Raw genomic sequence first — 12,023 nt, 5'->3', positions numbered from 1 at the left:
AAACAAAAGAGTAACGGAGGTACATAAAGAAGAAAGTTTATTTTCCTCGAGGTTAGCATAACCTACCATTTGGAATACTAATGTGAGAAAAATATTATGTGGAAGATTGTGGCCGTTAGCTGCAACACACTGTTGGAGTCGTTCTTGGAAGTTTCCTACAGCACGTTCACACATATGGCGAGGTATGGCCATAACCTCTGCAATAATCTGTCCCCTTAGCTGTGGTAGGGTGTGAGGGCGACTTCTGAACACCCTTTCTTTTAGATGTCCCCAAAGAAAGAAATCGCAAATGCTCAAATCAGGTGACCTTAGAAGAAAATTTTCGACTTATCTTTAATATCAAAAAAGGTAGGTCTCAGCTCAATTATATTTAAACTTTTTTTTTTGTATTTCTAGGAAGTTAGCCATGAACTACCTTTCACATACCAGCGAATAAAGTGTCAGAATTCTTGCAGTGAGTAAAAAGGTAAGATTTTTTCTCTGATTTAATTGAATGGTCATGGCACGATCTCGTAATTTCACTCAAGGGACGATCGAGTTTGAGTGGAAGGCGAAGCTGTGACAGACGACGATGACCGTCGCTATCACTGACGAGGAAAAGCCAGCAGCCAGACGTGCGACGAGCGTGGCAAGGGTTGCTCTGTAAACTCACAGGCAGGTTGGTAGCATAAGGTTTTATTTTGAAGCACTGTTATTAGCAGATTTAATAAATAATTTTCAGAATTTCTTCCACTGACTAGTACACACAAATGCAAATTATTTATAGCGTAGAAAAATTCCAAGTTACTTTTAAAATAGATTTGGGTCAATGAGGAAACAAGTTACCGTTTATTCTATTGAATTTAATTTAATGATTCCAATACGAAAGATTCCATGATTCCGGCCGAAGGAATTTAAGTACCTTAATCTCTTAACAAACGTCGGCCTTACTTTCGACCTACATTACTCTTTGAAATCCTCCGCCACTGAAAAATAAATTTGCGGAGGGTCCGCTCCTTTACATATATATCACTATTCAATTCCACTATTTTAAGACATTGATAATTTCTTGCTATTCTGATATACTTGTTTTTTGCATACATAAGACCTAAGCTCAAAATGCATAATTTTTTACTGAATTGTATTCATGCCGAATGGAACCGTCATCAGTGTGGCTGTAAATTGAATCGAGTTAATGGTTGTTTTTAAATAAAGACATCTGTCAAGAAGTGTGAGTGATATTAAGGGCGACATTTGCTTGAGCAAAAATTTATCAATTTCATTTTCCGAAGTTTCTTATTATTTGAAATAAAATTGAGTTTCGTGAATTTACAAGGAGAATAATATCTAAAAAAATACAATCTTCTCATATGTTTTTGCTGAGTTTGAAACGCATATGTTCCATTTATGAATTGTTTTCTTTTTGGTATCAATCATTTTCTCTCAGCAATAAAATTAAAACGACAGAACTGTGTCGACTATGCTTCGAGATATCTTCTAGCTGCGACTTTATTCTTTGATGAAATCAAACAATTAGTCATCAAACCTACTGTAAAATTGCACTCTCACCCATGCGTTGTGTGAAAAAAACAGTCCGATTAGCCAAATTAAATAGCAACACTACTAATTAACGTCTGAAAATTGACTCAAAACTGTACGTATTCCAAAGCTCAACCAGAAGGCTTAGTATATCCAAGTGCTACTACCCGCTTTTTCTTTCACATACTCCAAAATAGGTCGTCTTGACATACACTTCAGCAAACAATACCTAATATGTTTCAATTTTTCCTATATACCCTCAGCGCCGCGATCTTCCGATATAAATTAGATGAGCAGCTTCAGACGCAGCGCGGTTCGCCTCGTCGCGATATCTCATAGTCACTTACATTAATTTGCTGCGGCCATCAACGGGCAGCTACCTGCAGTAATTACTGAAAGACTGAACCCAAGTCGCGTTGAAAACTAAGGCGTATTATGAGTGACCTTTACTACCGCTGACCACGTCATGTAGACTAATGTGATCTTGATGGCAGATCTCAACGCCCACGGCCTTCACTTACCCTTTGCTAGTTAGAATTCACGTGCACTCTTAGCCTCTCTGTTTGTGCGCACTTAGAAAGCCACGCTCTTTGTACATGCTAATTCAAGCGTAAGCTTGTGCTCGTCTTAATGACGTGCTTTATGTGCAGTCATGGCTGCGTGTTTAAAGACAGGACAGAGACAAAGCCAGTTTGCCGAGTGACTTTTGTTTTTTTGGGACGATGAAAGTGTTTTCAATGAGGACTTATCAAATAAAATAATACTAATTCAAAATAATTTGTTTCTTAAAATGCTACAATTATACATTATGAATATATAATTATAATTACGGATAAATAATATTAATAAACAATGTACGCAAGAATAGTGAATGGGAGGGATCAATATAAATTTTACGGAAAGTATTTACCCTATTTATTGTTTGGTGTCTTGCTTGTGACATGGTGGAATGCTTGAATCAGATTTAGCTACATCTCTATAGGATATCAAGTTGAACGCTCTAGATTCAAGAAAATTGTTCGTTAGCCTAAAATCAAGCAACACAAAACTCAAAAGATATACATCGAATGATACACAGAAAAAACAAGATTATTTGAAAAGTAGGCTATACAAGATGGGCGTGGGCGATGATACGGGACTAGGTCACCATGCAGCTATCTATAGCTGTCCTCGTAGGTCCTGAACGGTCGCTGTTTTGATCCAGTTACTCCTGCGAGACAGAGCACGCGCTTAGGCATCTTTAACATAGAGCTTGTGGCCCCAGCGGTCTAATGGTAGTGAACTTTACTCTTCATGTGCCCTCTGACACTGAGCAAATATGTTGCACCTCGGCTGAAACAAATACGCATTATACACTCTGATTGATGATGAAAGCTTCATGATAAGTTGATTCTCGAGATACCGGGGCACGTGCTTATAGGTGCATGAGCCATGAACCTGTTTTGGGAGCTGACAAAGATCCTCAAATTAACACATTGTTTTTATTGATGCTGGGTAAAGGTCTAAAAAAATTCGTAAATAATTGATTGAGTCACCAGACACCGAAATTAATGTCAGAGCAAAACAGACACATGCATAGATTTGCATATAGACTAAGCTCCCAGTTTTTCCAATCAGAATCTGATATGATACACATTTCGCTCTCAATTAATTTCACTGTCGTAAATAAAAGGTTTTTTACGGGACAGACTCCTAAATCAATGGAGTACCTCTAAGGTCACGTTCTGTATATTTACATGTTTGATCAAACTCGTAGAGCTTAAAGAATAAATAAGTTGGTCTTGAGACTTCAGGACGCCAAGATCAGATCATTTACAATCATATTATCCTAATTCTAAATTTTGTTGGGAATTATACGGCATTTCTATACTTTTTAACCCTGAAAAGCGTGATTATTATTACATGCAAACTTTGAGTTGAAACATTAAAGCCTGTTTTAATGTTTGATTGATATTACATTGTGAGAATTTAATGCTCGTGAACCAGACATTAATCAGCATCTTCTTCAAACCGAGATTTTATTCGCCTGTTTTGAACCGATAATCTTATGAATCTGTAAATTATTGAATATTTATGTCAAAATAAATGTAATATTAAAGCTGCTAGTATTCACAAAGTTACATTCAGCATTTATAGATGTAAGCTGGTAATTCATCGCTGATAATTAATTTTTGACTGATTGTTGTTGATTTCACTTCAATAAGATTAAACCTGCGGGGGACTATTCAGTGAGCGAGAAGTGAAAGCAATTCATTTTATGTGCACATGATAATGTAAATATTTTCATATATCAATTAGGAATTTACTTTACCTAGTTGTGACAAACTAGTACGCAATAACAAAATATATATTTCATAAATTTCAGGAGATTTATAAAGGACGTTACGAAGTTTAAGTTGAATTATAATAACAGCCAAAATGTCAAGTGATATTATGAAAAATACAAATAGATTTCGTTTCTTTTACACTGATTGTAAGGACGAGCTTGGTTTCGGAATTTCATTTTTGGTGCTGATACGGGGAGGTTGGCTGACAATTACTCATGATAAAGGAAGGAAAAATGTTTATTGTTGTTAAGATTAAACAATCGTAGAAGCTGGTTCAATGCATATAGCAGACGAGTTTCAGAAAACCTCGGAAATTTGAGTGAGGAATGGTAACAAGCCAATACAAATTATTTTTACATATACGATGGGATGAACTTTCAGCGCTAAGGTTATTGTACGTAGCTCTTGATATAACTTGATTGCTGGACATTAATTAAATTATAACTGGATCGCTGGACATTAATCAGACTAATAAAAACGGTGCTTTACTGTTGATATGGTAATGCTTTGTTAGTTTTAAGCATATAAATACTAGAGTACTTGCTTGCACCTGAGTCTTCAAGTTGCGGGGGACAAATCCATTACAAATGGATGTTGGATCTGGTGGTTGCGAAGTTCACTACGGTGCATTATTTCCACTTTTTTGAACTCCAATTGATCACAATCATTGATAATGCTTGTGGTTCTTCTCGGGTTTAACGGTCCAGTGACTTATCCGCGTTCGGCTTTCTCGACTCATTCTTTATAAGCATATTCACAATCCATATATATATGGTTAATTTTTAATATATTATTAATTCTATTATAACAACATGCATCTCCAACAGCACTAATGAAGGGCAAAGAATTGATTAATCATCTCTCAAGCATGAAATCTTTCGTGATTTTCATAGGAGTACTTAATAGGAAAAATCATTGTAAATTCGCTTCCTGGGGGATTAGTTAGCGGAGAGTTTTATTTGCTTGTTATTCACGTTAAATAAAATTATTTGAATTCGACATTGTTTTATTTAGCTCAAATTGCTCAACTAAATTAAACATTCAAATTTAATTTTGTTTCATTGTCCATTCAAGTATAGTTTGTTTCTGTGGAGTGATTATGGGAATACGCCCTTTCTGAAAATTATCACAATGATTTTCAATTTAGAATGATGATGAACACAAACGCTTTCTTTATCTACGATTCAAATTTAATAAATGGCGAATTTAAAAACCCGAGGCGGGTTTTTTTTAATTGGTGGTAATTAAATTAAGTAAGTCAGTGGTGAATTCAGTGGTAAATTTAAAAAGTCGAAGTCGGTCCAATGCAACAAATTCTGGTGGAACATTTGCTGCACCAGGAATACATGGGTGAAGGCTGTAGGCAAAAAGAGGCAGTCATCACAACTTGAGTTTTCTTGCTCGTATGAGGATCGCAAATGAACTTATTTGAGCTAAACTATTGACATTGACCGCAAGTTGATATCCTGTCACTGCCATGTCGATGTGTCATGAGAAACGCAAGTTTTACATAGAGAGTAAATCTATGTGTTGTGGGACCCCCAGGCCTGCGGATTAGCTCTTTACGAGTTATTCGTTGTAAACATTAACAACAATCACTATAGGGTAACTTTACTAAGTGAGATCATCTTATAACTTTTTTGAAAATAAAAAAAGAATTCCTGAGTAAAAGAAGAAAAAATTATTACGGAAGTTTCAGAAAATCTCACAATTGTTTTGAAAATTTAAACTATATCACCATGGAAGAAGTGCACTTGGTGGTGCTTTTTAGTTTCAAAAATGTCCCGATTATTTTTTGTGAGACGCTAATCTTTGCTAATCGCTTGAAATATTTTAGATATAACAGTCTCATTATTCATCTAATTACGTGAGTTTCGGTCTCCTGTCCATTTTCCAGAAGGTGCTTTTAATTCTACTGATTTTCATTAATCAAAAATCATTTCCAACCTCGCATGAAGATCGGAGGCAAGAATAATTTATTTTTAATCGAATAATTTTGTAACTAGTTCAATATCGGACCCAAATATTTTACTATTCCTAAATATAAATTGACCAAGCCTCAGAACACTGCTCTTTGCTCCTGCTTATCTGGTTAATGAAGCACCATGAAACGCACGTCGCTTAACCTGAAAAATCTATTCAGAGTGGACCATGAACTTCTGGAGGCAGCAATGCAGTTTTCACCGATGCCACGTAAACATTTAAATTGAAGGACCACAAAGCGAGGGGGCTACCACTTGTCCCCTAAACAAGTGTTAGCCTCATCATCGAGAAAGGTTAGAGAAGTTCAGGCAGAGCCACGCCATGGCTTCAGCTGTGATGTATCGAGTCAAGTTCAATGTTGCTGACCTACTATCGTGCAGTCTTCAGAATACGCCTCGTAAGTCTTCCAAGTTCGAGGTAACGGGTGGGTCCTGATTTACAATGAGGAACGTTCTTAATATGTGAATAGTATAAAATGCCTTCATATGCCTAAGATTTCTGGAGAAACTATTAGGTCAAATGATGATAGCTAGTGCACGTTTCCTGATGATTGTGACGCTTACTGAACCCGACGGTCAATGAAAAAATTGTCAGTACATGCACTTTTGTCAATGATCTTCGCTCACTTGTCAGTTTTCAAAGTATTTTTTTTTTATTTTAAACTGGTAGAAATTGCCATCGAATTGTGTTCATTAAACAACCTACTTCCGTGAAATCTTTGAAAAACTTAACCAAACACATCGTAGTACAAATTAAATGCCGTTGAATTAAAGTCACCATGTCAAGGGTCCGTTAGAAAGTGGGAGATGCAGTTCTGAGGCTGTCAGTGTAGGTGTCATGCTGGAAAACAATTCAGACAAAAACATTTGGTCTGGAATGCGAACTATGACGGGAGGTCGAAGGTTACTACTCCTCCAAAGGTGGCATAGCTATTCGCCTTATCGCACCGTGGACGATCACACCAAAAAAATGATCTCAATAATAAAGACTTCAGCCTGATCCGCCCTCTTTACATTTGGGTTAGCGACCTTAGATCAGGAGTGCATTTCTTATCTAGGGCAAACGAGCCGTACTTTACGAGAATGTGATGGCATATTGCCTGCTTATGCTTATGGCTACAATTTTTGAGTGTCCTTCTGTATGTGATCTTTTGTCATGTCACTCACTCTGTAGAAATTTATTGAAGTTGATAAAAAATTCGAATTAAAAGTTTATTAAAGGAGCATCACTTTGGGAGGGTTAATATTTCAGAATATATATCAGCTCAACTTCCGATGAGTTACTTCGGGTTTTATTTCCCATCTAATTAGAATTAACATCTTAAACACTGAGAATCACACTCTCTTCATTTTGCGTTAGGAAAAAACAATTACCCAATACGATGATGTAGAAAATGATAAAAAGTCTACATAAATGTTACGATGACTACAAAACCTGGAATAATCATTTCATTGAATAACTTAGAACAATTTCTTTGTTAATTGTAGATTAATAATACGATAAATTCTATTAATGGAATTCTAATATGAATAATTTATTTCTAGTCATTTCAATTCCATAAGATAAACGGAGCTTATCTGCTTGGATGAAGATTCAAAGCGATATAAATGACGACAAAACCAATAAATCTCTAACCCATGGAAATTACTGCATATCGTATTAGTCTCGTGAAAATGTTTACTTTATAAACCTATATTCAAGTTGATCAAGTCCCTTTGTTTTTCATGGTGACCAATCTTATATAATATTTGCATTCATGACCTTCAAGTACAATTCAGATTTATATGTAGATATGAACATTAATTAGCCATGTTTAAATGTTCTAAATATATAGAAATTATTATGTAGAACCTCGAATTGCCCGGCTTGAATTCAGTTTGACCGAATTATAACTACTTTCTGCAATTGTTTATGTGTTATTTATCCAGCCACAATCAATACCGCGCTTCATTCCGCCGAAATTCTCCTCAGGTCGTGGGTTAAATGGAACAAATTAAAACAATACCGAAAAAGATACATAATATGAAATAATTATGTGAATTATGCGTATTATCTATTTAAATAAGATGGTCATAGATAAGAACCTAGTTCAAAGTTTTTGATCCTAATTGAGTGTTACTTAGAAAAAAATACTGTACTATAGATTAGAGAAAAAATTCGTTACCCTAAAGGCTTTCACTTTCAAGGCATTGAATGCAAGACACATCCACAAAATGTATACGATTTATTTTTCTGAACTCTAAATTAGTTTTTACAATTAATAAAATCATTATATTAAATGAGGCCATCTAAAGTTAATGCGAAGATTTAAATTAACTACTTCATATCTACAGGATTTTCCTGTGGTTAATTTATAGTGTTGCTAGTATAGTAGCAAAAAATATTAGACTTGAATAATCTTTTATCTCAAGGAGAATTTTTTTGCACCAATTTTCTGAATATAATGCTAATGCCACCAGCTTCACACATTCTGAACTCAAAACACATTATTCATTCTTTAAAAGAAAAATGTCCACTTTACCAGGGAGATGACTTTTTAAGGGACGAGTAAAAAATGATCCGATTGAATTATTCGGAGTAGAGTTACCGTCTACATTTACTATTTGAAAGAAAAACATTAACTTCACGCTGGAACTGTCGTTGTCAGAGACGAGTTAAAGATGATGCGATTGAATTATTCGGCGTAGAGTTACCGTCCACATTTACTATTTGAAAGAAAAACATTAACTTCACGCTGGAACTGTCGTTGTCAGAGACGAGTTAAATATGATGCGATTGAATTATTCGGCGTAGAGTTACCGTTGACATTCCTGCATTCCGGACCGCCCATGCGGAGTCGAGGAATCTTCGGTGACGGCGGAGCGATCGTAACGCGATCTCGACGTCGACCATCCCTGCAGCGTCACTGACACAACAAATGAGTGATATCCTTACGAGTCCGTATGAATTTCTAGCCGTAAAAAGGGATAAAGTTTTGTATTTTATTATTTGCGATCAGTCGACCAGATACGTTTGTAAGTGATAAATGATAGAATTATGATTGAGGTGTAAAGATCGCTATAGCTGATCAAATAACGAGATGTCAAAGCACACAGAGGTTGGGTTGAGGCTGGCTCAGAATACGGGCGCGAATTAAGTTTATTGTTAGCGAATACAGAGCGGGTGATGAACATAGGAGATAATTTATGCATCGAGATTAACACCGAACATTAGAATTTCTTGTATGAATTAATTTAAGAAATTTGGATCGTTGCAGGTCTAGATACGATTGAGGCAATCCTAATGAACGATTAAGTATTCAAGGGCACAAAGCTACATGCAAAATGGATCAATGAACGCTTGGATTTGGAGCGATATGGATAACGTATGGCTTAATGATTTGGTTATCAATTCGTTGTAAAATCTTGAACCGGATGAGAGTGTGGCATGTAGGAAATGAATATTCGGAAAAGAAATAACATGCAAGCATTGAAACAAGCCGGCAAAAATTGAACTCTTGAACGAATATGAGTTTTATAATGGATTAAATTCCACGGGATTTGTAAAATTGATCATGAAATCGCTTTTCAAAATTTCAATGCACAAAATCAAAAAATAAATCATACCATGATAATAGCGTTGATTAAATTAATATTGATTCAGAAAGCGATACAAATTTTCACTTCAAATATATTTCACTTTCACTTCAGTCATCCCGGTAATTTGGCACGCGGCATTAATCAAAGTAAAATGCGAAAATAGATTTACAGAACTGTAATTTCTGATAATTAAATGACTTCGAATAATTTCGACCATATCAATCAGTGATCACATCAATAGTTCTTTGAGCTATGACACACTGTCTCTACTATATACTTCAAATGGCCTCAAATCACACAAAAATTAATTAATGCAAATTGAGTGCATCTTAACGTGCACAAAACTAACATGAATTTTTTAATCAGCTGTAAGCAGGATTTTTGAGACTAGCTCTCAAATAAATTCCAATAAATTGGTGCTTTTTAGTGATATACGAATGGCAAATCAGTGACTTAGTAAGAAATAAATAAAAAAGTTAATGCATAAATGATTAATTGAGGATTGTTGAAAAAAGCTTTTCTACCTAAGTAAAATAATTAATTTTTTTGCCGTAACCGATAAATATCTAGTGCTACTTGTATGACATCTTTTCGTTGAATAAAAAATACCGATGGCAAAAGAAAGATGTCACTAGTATTAAACTAAAATTTAAACATTCACTACATGATCGGATTTGAATTGTCTGCAATTGGAGGTTAAGTAGATCTAATTTTCATATTAATAGGTAGGAATGTAAGGTAGGAAGTTAACCAACTAGTATTAATAGGTTAACTACGAATCTCAATAGCCGAGGTACTCTTTCTTTGATAAATGTTTCGGGATATAGAAGGCAGATCGTGCCAATGTTTGCCGCAGATATAACCTACCAACTCGGTCATCGGAGACCGTGTTCATTAGTTCGGGCAGAACGTCTCTCCCCTTTCATGGGTTGAGCGAAATATCGCCTGGGCTCAGATATGATAGGAATTTTTGTAATTCCTCGAGTCCCGTTGACCGCCTCAGTGTTTGGGTCACACTCCAGTGATGGACACGCTCGGTTGACCAACTCTGACGTTGGACTATCGTAAAGTTTGCTTCTCTGAAGCTGGACGCGGCTCTTAATTTTGATCGCATAACTTGGAAAATAAATTAAGAGCAAGTGTAAACTCAGGTTCTATCAACTATTCTTATGAGTTCAATTTTAATTTCTGTTCCAACGCCAATCACATATTACTTAGCAATTGCCTGATCCACTCTACGCTTCTTCGAATTGACCTTCATCACTTCCTTTAATAAAATAATGATGGGATTCATGCTCGCAGAATTATTGCTAGCGTCACTTAAAATACCAATAAAAATCAGCAGGTTCAATATTAGGCATGAAGAATTTCTGTCATCTTGGTAATATTTCATACGAGGTTTTGCTTTATTTAATGCCTGCATTCGCACGAATTTTCCCATATAAATTTCCATACAAAGAAAACGTGAGCAATAATATTGGTGAAATGTAGTCAGAGTGCAAAAACGGTCACCAAGTTACCTCATTAGACATTTAGTTAAATTGATTCACCATTCATACGAAAACGGAACACTCTTAAGTAGTAAGTAAGTGAAAAATACGCATGTGTAACATTAAGAGTACAACAGTATTTAAAGTTATATTTCCTACAGAGAAATCGTGGTTAGTAGAAAGCGAGCGAGAATTTTTCGCAGGACTTTTCTCACTGTATAAGAAACTCTCCAGCGGCAGAGGTCATATGTAATTAGGCGATATATCGTAATTGTGATCAACCTCATCGACTGGCATGATCTGACAAATTAAGAAGTTTTCAAAATAAGCGCTAATTTCCTTGTATAGCGAGGTTATCACCGCTGGGGAGCCAACATTCCACAACTCAATGTCGCTATGTGATTTATCTAAGTCGTAATGATAAGAAAACTACATGTTACTGTGGGTAGACATTTTATTCTATTTTGTTTATTTGTATTTAAAGTTTATTCTTTTGCTATGGAAAATACAGTTCAGAATACTTTTTTAACTCTTGGTACTTTAGGTTAACTACCAGACAAATATATTAATAACGCATATACCCGTGCCCAATTTATGCCCTCAGTTAGACTCCTATAAGGTATACACGCAAATAGGATGCACACGGGCGGAATACGCACGGGTGGCATGAACGCACTTGGATAAATTCATACATGCAAAATATATTCGTGAATAAACAGAGAATGGATTATTATTGTAATTTATCATTATAAACGAACTGTTATTATTCAAGTTTGCGTGTTTTTACGTTATAAGAAGACCCATACAGAACACACATCCATGAAATACACTCCCATGGAACACACTCGCAAAGAACACACAGAACATAATGAACACACAGAATACAATGCAAACACAGAACACCCAGAAAACATAGCAAACACAAAAAACACAGAACACACAGAATACAATGCAAACACAGAACACCCAGAAAACATAGCAAACACAAAAAACACAGAACACACAGAAACACAGAACACACAGAACACACAGAACACGCAGAACACACAGAACACACAGTACACACAGAACACACAGAACACACAGAACACACAGAACACACAGAACACACAGAACACACAGAACAC

This window comes from Hyalella azteca, unplaced genomic scaffold (genome assembly GCF_000764305.2).
Source record: "Hyalella azteca isolate HAZT.00-mixed unplaced genomic scaffold, Hazt_2.0.2 contig5628, whole genome shotgun sequence".
NCBI lineage: Eukaryota > Metazoa > Arthropoda > Malacostraca > Amphipoda > Hyalellidae > Hyalella > Hyalella azteca.
The sequence above is the reverse complement of the archived record's forward strand: the minus strand, read 5'-3'. Positions refer to the sequence as shown.